This window comes from Sturnira hondurensis, unplaced genomic scaffold (genome assembly GCF_014824575.4).
Source record: "Sturnira hondurensis isolate 20B ecotype Veracruz unplaced genomic scaffold, ASM1482457v3 Scaffold0022910, whole genome shotgun sequence".
Classification (NCBI taxonomy): Eukaryota; Metazoa; Chordata; class Mammalia; order Chiroptera; family Phyllostomidae; genus Sturnira; species Sturnira hondurensis.
The window spans coordinates 16159890-16172520 of NW_028095541.1; positions in this window are offsets into that span (position 1 = coordinate 16159890).

Sequence of the window (12631 nt, forward strand, 5' to 3'; positions counted from 1 at the left end):
CGCTGGGGCCGCGGCCGGCCGCAGGCGGCAGACGGGAAGCCATTGTCCCTCTTTGACCCCGCCCCCACATACAACGTCACAACCCAGAGACTTAGTTGCCCTGTTCTAGTGAACACTTTAGGGCTCTGATCCTGCTATGGAACAGGCACGAACAACCCGAAAGATGGCGCAAGAAGAACTCAAAGTCCCAGAGCCAATAACTCTAAGCGACCGAGAAATTGCCAGCCTCTCAGAAGCACAATTCAAGACACTGTTTATCAGGATGCTCACAGAACTGGTTGATTATAGTCACAAATTAGAGGAACATATGAAGGCTAAACTAATTGAAATGAAGGGAGATGCACAGGAAACCAATAGTGATGGAAAGGAAACTGGGACTCAAATCAATGGAATGGACCAGAAGGAAGAACAAAACATCCCACCAGAAAGGAATGAAGAAATGAGAATTCAAAAAAATGAGGAGAGGCTTAGGAACCTCCAGGACATCTTTAAACGTTCCAACATCCGGATTATAGGGGTACCAGAAGGGGGAAAGAAACAGCCACGAGTGGAAAACGTATTTGAACAAATAATAAAGGAGAACTTCCCCAGTCTGGCAAAGGAAATAGACTTCCAGGAAATCCAGGAAGCTCAGAGAGTGCCAAAGAAGTTGGACCCAAGAAGGAACACACCAAGGCACATCATAATTACATTAGCCAAGACTAAAATGAAGGAGAGAATCCTAGAAGCAGCAAGGGATAAGGGGACAGTCACCTACAAAGGAGTACCCATCAGACTGTCAGCGGATTTCTCAAAAGAGACCTTACAGGCAAGAAGGGGCTGGAAAGAAGTATTCCAAGTCATGAAATCCAAAGACCTACAGCCAAGATTGCTTTATCCAGCAAAACTTTCATTTAGAATGGAAGGACAGATAAAGTGCTTCTCAGATAAGGTCAAGTTCAAGGAGTTCATCATCACCAAGCCCTTATTATATGAAATGCTAAAGGGACTTATATAAGAAAAAGAAGATGAAAAATATGAACAGTGAAAGGACAGCAAACACACAGTTATTAACAACCACACCTAAAACAAAAGCAAACCAAGAGGACAGCTAGATCAGGAGTGGAACCATAGAAATGAAGAACACATGGAGGGTTAGAAACAGGGGGGTAGGAGGGGGAGAGGGGGGGAGAAGGCACAGAAAATAGCATAGATGGTAGGTAGAAAATAGATAGGGGGAGGGCAAGAATAGTGGGGGAAATATAGAATCTAAAGAACTTGAGACATGTGGTTATAAACTAAGGGGGGGAGAATGGTGGGGGAGGGAGTGTGCAGGTGGAGGGGAATGAAGGGGGGAATAGAACAACTGTAATGGTATAATCAATAAAATATATTTAAAAAAACAAACAAAAACAAAAACAAAAGCAGGTCTGGCTAAGCCAACACTCTAGAGGCAGGTACTGATGTAAAGGAAAGTGGTTTATTCAGATATTCAGATGCTGGCCATCTGGAAGATGGGGGACTCATGTCACAAAGGCCATCTCCACATCTCAGTGGAGGCAGAGGTTTTTATAAGGAGAGAGAAAGGAAACAAAACAAAGAAATCAAGGTATGACTTGAAAAGTTCTTTACATGCAAATGAGCAGAGTCCATTCCAGTAAATGATGGTTTAGTGTGCTTCCTCCTGGCTTACTCATCCTGCCTTCCTATCATCCTGGCTCCAGGGTTGAAGGTCAGCAAATCTCCCAGAGCTGGGATGCCTAAAGGTCGGAGTCTGTATGTTTTGAAATTAGTTCCTAGGATTCTTATACAAACATGCTGTTTATCTACAAGCGACATTAGTCAGAGTCAGCATTTACAGAAACGTCAAAGAATGGTGCAGTGGGATACAATTTTCCACCGCTACAATGCTCCTGATGCCTCTCGATGATTGGAAAAACATACACATAGAGGCCTCTAAGTGGGGGAATGACTCACAGGAGCAAAATTCTGAATGAGAAGTTATTGAAGAAATAGGAGCAAATTTGTTGTGCTCATATTTGCATTTTTATTTATATATGATTGTGATATGTTTTTTCAAGCCTGTTTACATAAGTCAAACAGGCTTTTTTTTTAAGTATGGAATACAAGTGAAGCCTCTGTGGAGAGCAGAACAGAGTTGCCTCAGAAAATTAGGAATGGAACTTCCATGTGACCCAGAGTTTTGACTTCTAGAAATTTATCTGAAAAAACTTAAAACACTAATTCGAAAGAATATATGCATCCCTATGTCCATTGCAACATTATTTACAATAGCCAGGATTTGGAATCTGTCCAGGATTTGGACACAGCCCAGATGTCCATCAGTAGATGGGTAGATAAGAAAAAAATATAGTACATTTATACAATGAAATACTACGCAGCCATAAAAAAGAGAACAATTTTACCCTTTGCAAAGGCATGGATGGACCTGAAGAACATTGTGCTAAGTGAGATGGACCAGTCGGACAATTACCATGTGACTTCACTAATATGTGGAATCTAATGAACAAACTGAACTAACAAGCAAAATAGAGACAGACTCATAGAAAAGAGCAGGCTAACAACTTTGGGGGGGCTGGAGAGGGTGGAGGGATTGAGCAGAAATAAAAGAAGGGGAAAGAACTAATGGATATGGACAACAGGGTGGTAACTGCAGGGGGTAGGGGAATGAGTGGAGGCAGAAGAAGATACAGGGAGGATAAATAATAATGGGAAAAAATAAAATAAAATAAATAAGTTGGGGAATGTTAATTCAAAAAATATATGGAACACAAATCCTAGGGCTAAAAAATTTTAATCTAATTAGTAGAATTTTTTCTTTCTTGATGGCATCTTAAACTCAATAAAATATGACAGGTGCTTACAAAATCAGGAAGGTATGGCGGAGCAAATGTCAGGGCAAACCAGAAGTCAGAAGGCTTAAGAAAACCTAAGAAAACTTCTGCTAAAGATTGCAGCTTCAGGGAACACCAAAGCTGCACCCAAAGGGAACTTCACGACTGTCCTTTGCCTTTTCTCTGCCCACCTTGCAGAGAATAATGCCTTCCCCTAGTTTTCCACATTTGCCATCTCAAAAAAGTGTTTTTCACTAACAGAACCTGACCCAGAACTCTATTATTTAGGAATTTGGGGAAATATTGTTCCTAAAAAGTACAGACAGAATTTAGCCCCACCTCCACCCACCCTCATCAAATTCTTATGTGTGAGTGTTAACAACAAAGGTGAGGTATTTGGAGCAGATGCCCTTGGGAGATAATTAGGGCTAAACGAGGTCCTTGGGATTGGCCCCGTAACGGTACTGCTGTTCCTATAGGAAAGGATACCACACAGAGCTTGTTCCCTTCCTCTGGTGGCCGTATGAGGGCACATCGAGGAGGCGGCAAGCCAGGAAGAGAGCTCTCGGCCGGACCTGACCACGCTGCCACTCGACTCTCAGGCTCCCGGCCTCCAGAACTGGAGAAATAAATGTCTGTTGTTGAAGCAAAAAAAAAAAAAAAGAATATAAAATCATAGTTCTTCATTGAATTAGTAATTACATTTATTTCCTAAGGCTGACTACATGTGTTTTAAATGTTTATTCCTCTCAGTGCTTTGTACATTTTATCACGTGCAATTCTCATAACAAAATATGAACTATGTACTTTAGTCACTATGCTTATTTTTAAATGAAGAAACTGGGGTAAAAAGGGGTGAATGATTAAGTAAAGGATTCAAACCCTTGCTGTCTGGCTGCAGAGCCTGTGTCCCTAACTACTACATGACATAACGGTATGTAATACTAGACTATACTACACTATACACTAATATATGTAAGCCACTTAGAGTCTAATAGAAAAATAATGGATACAATAAATAGAAAGAATAAAGAAATCAAAGAAATATTTGCTAAATGTCGCTATAACAACATAGATGACAGGATCACTAGAGAGTATGCTGAGTTGATCTGGGAAACTTCATGGCAGATTGGAATTTCAGCTGTATTTAAGGCCAATCTCAACTGTGCATGCTGAGACACATAAATTATGGTGTCAAGTGAGGGGGTTTTTTCCTCTTATAATTCATTGCTAATTCCATGTAATGACATACTAAGAAATAAACTGAACCTACTGGGAAGTTTAAACCTTTGTTATCTCTAATGAGTCAAGAAACCATATTCTTTCTTTTCCACTTGTAAACAGGAAGGCGACACTTCCCCCGAATACCTTCAAGTTACATTGTAGCCTTAGGACTAGGTTCTGGTGTGAAGAATGTGGATGAAAGGTATGTTGCTATTTCTAGGCCTGGCCATAAACATCCCAAACAATCACACAAACTCTCTCCCTTCAAGTGAGAGTGGGGAAGCTACCAGATGAAACTATTTACAGCAGAACCCCCAGAGGAGCCACCTGACTCTTAGTATAAATATGAATTGAGCAGTAAATAATTCTTTATTAGTTTAGGCTGCTGAAATTTTGAGGTTGCTTGTTATAGCAGTGAGTTTTAATTACCCTGACCAATGAAACAAATAAGAATGCAGACTAGCAAAATCACTGCACAATCCCTTATAGGGAATCTCTGCAGGATTCAGGAAAGTGTGTCTGCAATCTTCAAAATTTATTTGTGCTTTATCATTTCTTATCTTTTACATTCTTGGTTCTAGGAGGTTCCAAGAGTGACAATTTTTTTTTGTATGAGAGTGAAAAGAAAATGATCCTTGGTTTAAGATAATTTTGATCATTGCATACTATTTTAGGGTCAATAATTACTGAAACAACAATACTATTATAATAGCTAATACTTATTTAGGAGTTTATATTAATTTTTGTTGCATGGATATTGTGTCTTATTTTGTTTAGTTAAAAAAATAAAAGCTGGGTGTGACTGTTATGCATTAGCAGCAATACAATGTGATTTTAATACTGCTTAAAGAAATTCTTAGTGCCCAAAGTGCTTTGCAAATTCTTAGAAAAAATAGTGTATTTTTCATATGTGAGGATATAACTTGGCCATATTTCAACAACACTGATTCTTCCTAAAGTTTTGAGAATCTTTCCTGATAATATTTTTAAAAGTGTTTTTCCATTTGACATGAGCGTTCTAAATGAAGCTCATGAGTCAGATGCTGTATTGATCTAATATGCCATTAAGTGGCAAAATGGTACAATTTATCATGTCCAGATGGAATTATGGGAATTCTCTCTACTGTGGGTCCCCGTACATACTTTCTCATTTCTTTGTTTAACAGACTAATGATGGAGGAACTCTCACTTCAGTCTTCTGTTTCCAACAGGCAAATGCCTGTAAACAAATAATTATTTTTGAAGTAGTGTACTTTCTCCTACACTGTTTAAAGCAATGATTTGTTTATCTCAAACTGTAAGCTCTATTTTCTGTCTATAAAACAAATTAGCTTTTGTATGAATATGAGAACATAGTTTTTCTAAGTTACGTAGTAAAAAAGGTCTCTCTTGCCATAGTGTATTAAATAGATTATTAAAGTCCATTAATTTAAGTGCATGTGAGTGTCCCTGGCTTAAGAGAAACAGTTCTGCAGGTGATATTTATCCAAAATCAAAATTGTCTTTTTGGGTAACCTTGAAACAAAGAGTCACAAACTTACACAGGAGAAGGAAAAAAACAAAGCTCAGTTTATATAAAAACCATGTCATTAAGTTCTGCAGAATGTGTTGGCATCTCACCCACTGCTTCTCAAGAAAATACAACAGATGACATTTTATGCACATTAGTTTTCCTGTTCTATACTTCAGTGGGAGGAGTATGTTGAATATTCTCAGACAACGACACACCCTCACATGCCATGGTTAAGAGCGCTGTCTTAGGTACTGTTTCTCAGTTTCACCATGAACACATCCATCTTTTCCTCTACTATCAGATTTCTTCTTCAGCTTCTTCATCCACCTCCACTTCCTTCTCCATATGGCCACCTCTGTCCATGACCTATAGCCAAGTTTCCCTTCTCTCCTTTCATTCCAGTACCAGCCTTTCTTTCTTTGCCTCATGTGTAAAAGTCATTGGATTTTCAACTTATCTACATAACTCCTGGTTTGCCTGAAACCTGGTGCCAAACATAGTAGGACATTTTGGAGTGACATTTGAGATGCTAAGTGAAGACTGTCTGCACACAACAGAGCCACTCAAGTAAGGAGGTGGAACAGAGCTTTCAATCAAATGCAGCCAGTTCTTGTTATCTGCAGTAGTTATGGCCTGTAACATCCATGTGAACACCGAATTAGCAGATATTGAACCACTGCTTCTAGGGGAAAAAATAGGGTACAGTTCGTGAGAGCCTCTGGTCACATTTCATCAACTGATCAATATGTGACCTTGTTGTAGGTGTGTTTCTGTTTAAGAACATCTTAATTTAGTATGTACCTTGTTGATTTACTGACATGGAACTCATGGCCAACAGCATTGTAAGTCATGCCTGAATGAAGCTTATCTAACATGTATTTTGTTCTGTAAGGCACATCGTAACCTCCTCATGCTTGGGATCACTGGAGAGGAGAACTTTTGCACTTTGCTTCGAGGGCATCTTATTTTTTTATTTTTATTTTTTATTTTATTATTTTTTAAAATTGTTGTTCAAGTACAGTTGTCTCCATCCACCTCAACTCACTCCACCCCAGCCATCCCCACCTCCCACCCCTGATTCTACACTCCCCCCTTGGTATTTTCCATGTATCCTTTATAATTGTTCCTGCAAACCCTTTACCCTTTTACCCCCATTCCCCACTCCCACCTCTACTTTTGTTACTGTCAGTTTGTTCTTAATTTCAATGTCTCTGGTTACATTTTGCTTGCTCATTTGTTTTGCTGATTAGGTTCAACTTATGGGTGAGATCATATGGTATTTGTCTTTCGCTGCCTGGCTTATTTCACTTAGCACAATGCTCTCCGTTCAATCCACGCTGTTCCAAAGGGTAGGAGCTCCTTCCTTCTTTCTGCTGCGTAGTATTCTATTGTGTAAATGTACCATAGTTTTTTGATCCATTCATTTACTGATGGGCACTCAGGTTGATTCCAGCATTTGGCTATTGTAAATTGTGCTGCTATGAACATTGGGGTGCATAGGTTCTTTTGGATTGGTGTTTCAGGGCTCTTAGGATATAATCCCAGCAGTGGAATTGCTAGGTCTAAAAGTTTTATTTTTAGTTTTCTGAGGAAATTCCATACTGTTTTCCACAGTGGCTTCACCAGTCTGCATTCTCATCAACAGTGCACTAGGGTTTCCTTTTTTCCACATCCTACCAAGCACTTGTTATTTGTTGATTTGTTTATGATGGCCATTCTGACCAGTTTGAAGTGGTATCTCACTGTGGTTTTAACTTGTGTTTATCTGATGGCTAGTGATGCTGAGCATGTTTTCATATGTCTCTGGACCCTCTGTGTGTTCTCCTTGGAGAAGTGTCTGTTCAGGTCCTTTGCCCATTTTTTAATTGAGTTGTTTGTCTTCTTAGAGTCGTGTGAGTTCTTTATATATTTTGGAAATTGAACCCTTGTCTGAGGTATCATTGGCAAATATGTTTTCCCATACAGTTTGTTCTCTTTTAATTTTAATGCTGTTTTCTTTAGCCATGCAGAAGCTTTTTATTTTGACAAGATCCCATTTGTTTATTCTTTTCTTTATGTCCCTTGCTCTAGGGGACATACCACTTGGGGGTCATTTTAAACAGTGAAGTCATCAACACACAGCACAAAGGTGTGAAAAACGTGGCACTAAATGGACTGTGAAAAGGACTCATTTGCAGTATGAACAGAAACAAGGAAGCAGAGTGTCGCCTCATTGGACCTCAGCTGGGACTGTGTGTACATTTTGCATGACTCAAATTTTTCTCCACTCTGTATTTTTTTGTAGGGATTACAAATAAATCATAGTGAGTAGGTGAATCGGCAAATACAGGATCTGTGAATAATGAAGATTGACTGTATCTCAGTCATAACAATTTTATGGATTAGAATGCTTTCAATGGCCAAAAAGAGTTCCAGTTTTAAAAAACACTTTTTTTACTGACTGAAGCTTATGGAAATCAATGACAGCTCATCCAGCCAAAGTATAAAGTTTTATTAAAACTATGTTTAAAAGCTTTAAATTTTCTTGTCTGCACAGGGTGCTTCTAAGTTCAGTTTATCATAATGGGCATTACATTCACCTGAAAATTTTGATGTTTAAAAGAATTCCCAGGCCTGCAGGTCTCCAGGCACTAAACACAGAGTTCAGTATTGACTTTTGAAAATCCTTAATTCAAAGGCACAAGGGTGAGTTTTCTACACTAATCCTGGAGACAGAGACTCCTATCTTATATCAAACACCTCAGTTTTCTGTGACTGAGGAATTCTTTTCTTGCTGCTCTCTCTTCACCCTGCAAAATGACACTCACTGAGCTTTTGCTTATTGGCTGAATTGTAGGAGAATCAAGGAAGCCATGGAGTGGATTGCTGTGTGGAGGGTCAGGACTTCTTCCAAAGGTATGAGCTGGGGTTTCAAATGGTGACGTTTGACTGGGAGCCAAGATCCTGTGTTTACCAGGCCTGGTTTTCTCTTTAGGATTTACATTGTGATCCGTTTCAATGGGAGCTTAAAACCATGTTTCACAGTCCTTTGTGGTGATGAATCTAGAAATAGTCTCAGAAAGTCAACAGGATCTTTGTGTCCAGGACTCCCAGCAGAACTGCAACTGGCACCACCTGTCTGCAGAAACACCTTAGGTCTGTTTGCTTTAGACTGCAAAACTGAAATAAACTTTCAAAGTATTTTTTAAGTTGACTTTGGGTTTTTGTTAAATGTAGAAATAGTTCTTTCTTTTTTCTTGACTTTTTTTTTTAAGTCAAAGGAAATGTCACTCTCAATTCTTTCTAAACATAGAAAAATGCCATTGGAACTTGGGTAAAGAAAACCCACATGAAACATCTGCCAGATGTTATGGGAGAAATGCTGGTTTGGAAAAGCCTTTGTTTTGTGTGGAGCTGCCGTGGTTCTTCCATCACATCAGTGTGTACTCACTCCACTTAATGAATAAAAACGCACTGACTGGCAGTTTTCGAGAACTACCGAATACCAATTACTGAAGAAGGAAATTGCTTCAGTGAGAGATAAGGAAGGGCAAAGCATCATGAAGTAAGTTTAAAATTTCTTAAGTACAGCACGAACTTGAGAGTTTTCTTGACCGGTAACTGGTTTCTTTTGCTGCAAGAGAAACTTACTTAAATCTGTTTTTTGCAATGTTAAAACAGAGGAAATCAGCAGTTTGCCCTTTTAGGATGTTGGGGGCTCACGTGTATGTTTGTTGAAACAAGTGCCAAGGAGAAAGTATCTTCCAGCATCTGAGGATCCCATACATAAAGTTACGATGCAGACCAGCAGGGTCTGTGTGTTGTGGCTGTGACAAACAAATTCACATGGACTGCAGAAGTCCTGTGGAGCAAAAGGGACAGCATGGCTACTCTCTGAGTGAGAGAGCACCCCGACCCTTGCCTGGACAGGCTTTTATTGCTTTTCTGGGCACATTACATTGAGAACAGTCTTATACTTGGTTTACTATGCACAGGTTCACTTTAGGTGGTTACCTTTTACATAGAACAAAGGAAAGGATGTTGCTTATTACTTCAAAGAAAAGGATGTTGCAAATGAAGGGGAAAAGTAGTTGAACTGGTTACATTCCATCCTTGGGAGGTTTAGCACAGACTTTAGGAAGTTACTTTAAAGATATGCAATAAACATGTTCTGTCTCAATTCAGGGTGAGGGAGTTTTAGCAAAAGGAAGCCTCAAAATAGCCTAGGTACAAGGCAGGCCTGGTTCCCCATGGGAAAGCCAATCTGTGGGCCTGTCTCCTGTGTGCTACCTTGCTCCTGCTGGCTTTCTGAATCAGGGTTGGGCTACATTCACCATACCATGCAGATCAGTTCCCTATAGACCCTCCCTTGTTTCTAGTTAGGACTGCTATAGTGGTGGATCCCACAAAGCTTGCTACTTGCTGGTCTCTTATATGACCCTGGGAAAATAATTTACAAATCAAATGCATTGAAGTACACAAAGCATTATTAGAATCAGTAAGAAACTGGCAGCTCCAAAGACCCACACTCTCAGGTTGAGTCCATCAAACCGATTTTTGGGGTTTATCCACTGAGATTGTCACAGAGGGTTTAAAAAGCCTCTTGCTTAGTCAACTGTTGAATGTCCTGCAGCAGCTAATGGAATTCTAGCTGCAATTTATCAGTTTGTCCTTTTAAATTGGTAGAAAAAGCCCCTCTAGGCCACGTTGAATATTGCTCCAGGAGTACTGGCTGGAGTTCCAGTGTAGCGGCACGATGCACAGCTTGGGGAATGCAGGCTCACAGGTCAGCTCTTGGTGGTTTGTGCCACAGAGGTGGGTTTGTGAGTGTTTTTACAGTGTGCCTCTTATTGCATGGACTTTTGCTTGTGGCTGGTGGAAAACCTAGTGTTCTGTCCTGGGCCATGTTCCAGATTATCTTCTCAAGAGATAATGGCGAGTGCCCTTGTGGCTTTTAACTGCTCGACCTGTGCCTTCGAATTGCAACAAATGCTTTGGAGAGAGGGTAAGGCTCCTGCTTACTAAAGAGGGTACAGACACAAAGCGGCTGCAAGAGACGATGACCTTGGAAGAAATTCCTCTTTCTCTGAAGTCCAGCACACACCATGACCTCACCGAAAAACACTCGGTGTCAATCATCTACCCTTACCTGGCCTGATGCACACACTCCAATCAAGTTGGTGTGTTGTCTACAACTGCGGCTTGTAGCCCTGGGTCCTTGTTCCTCAGTGCCAATGTCACACATGTAATATGCCTGGCTCACTAGCTGTGTGACCCTGGCCAAGTGACTTAGCCTGCTAAGGCCATGTCTCTGCAAAAGTGGACTGGAGTTTACTGGAGACGTTTATTATTACACTGAATTGTTACAACATTTGATAAAAGAATGGATTTATAGTTTTTTAGTGCTTTGCATTAAAGAAGTACTGACTTATTATTTCTGCATCATAAGCTTATCTTCTGGTCATTCTGCACTTCCCTCGTGGGATCCCCTCCACTGATAGCAGGAGCCCACATCCCAAGGAAGGAGTGTTTGGGATGACAGATGCTTCACAATCAGGGCCAGAAAAACAGTCATGCACTAGACGGGGAAAGAAGTTAGCAAAGTGCAAAGTGTCTTTATTACAACTCAACTGGTTTTAAAGTTTCTATTTCTTTTCAGCAAATGTGTTTTCTTCCTTTCATAGAAATAAGAACATATGTGCTGCCTGGAAGATGATTTCTGCAACTCCTAACGTCAGGATTGGAGAAGGCTGACTCACATTTTTTTACACTGAATGTGTGAAATCTTTCAAGACAAATTGGAGGAGGGAAGAGCCACAGGATTTTGGATGACGCTCCCAATTGCTGCACAATTACATCAATAAAAAAGAATTGATCAATTATTTGCTTCTATTTCTGACCATTTTAAACTACCTCTTTAAAAAAACAGCATAAAAAGATGAGTTGAACAAAAGCTAACAACCTTGAAAAGAAGAGAAAGAACATAACATTTGTAAAGGGATGTAGCTTCCAGTCATATGAATTATTTGATCTTGGGGCATCACAGGTTTTATCTGTGACAAGGACAGAGCTGGGAATTGCATAGCCAGTGAGACTTCATATTGACTTTAAGCATTGAGTTCTTTACATTATGCCACATGACTTTTTTTTAAAGATTCATATAGTTTAGCCTTGGCTAGGTAGGTCAGTTGGTTAGAGCATCACCCCAATATGCCTAGATTGCAGGTTCAATACCTAGTCTGGGCACATACAAGAATCAACCAATGAATGCATAAATAAGTGGAAGAACTGCTTGGTATTTTTCTCTCTGTCTCTCTCAGCTCACTCTTTCTCCCTCATTCTCCCCCTTTCTGTCTTTCTCTAAAAATCAATCAATAAATTTTAAAAAAATTCCATACACTTTAGCTTTTATTAAGACTAAAGTAACATGAAATATGGGAATCTAGAACATGATTCCTATTACAATAACACATTTGGGGAAATGTTTCCTCAGGTATCACTGTAACTGATCCAGCAGGTGACAGTAGTTCTTTTACTAGATATATGTGCTTAGCACTCATACAGAAAACACCAGGTCAAAAACCTTACCTACGCAATATGCTGTATGAGGTGTCAGTGGTAAGTTGGACTACCTATGGATAAGACACCAACAGCATACACAAACAAACAGACTCACTCAGGGGCCTGATTTTCTTTCAAAAAAATGTTCTACACATCATATACAAATTAAACAAGAAGCCCAACAATGGTGTTTTATCGCCCCTGAAAAGGGCAATAGACCTGACAAAATATTTCCTTGAAGTGCTTTCTTCATCACACATTCTATGGAACACTCATAGCAGAAGGCCTGTGTGATCAGTAACAGTTCTAGAAGACGGGGGTGGGGGTAGAGGGTGGGGGTTGGGTTAGGTGAGGAAATGGGAATGTAAAGAGGCAAGACTTGAAGATAGATGGTTTTCCTGGCCTCCATAAGAGCCATCTCAGATTGAGGTTGCTCCTTGAGAGCAAAGTTCCCCAGCTCAGAAATCAAAGGAGGTCCAATGACTCCTGCCACAGAGGTCAGAGGAAGAGTCAGGAGCCA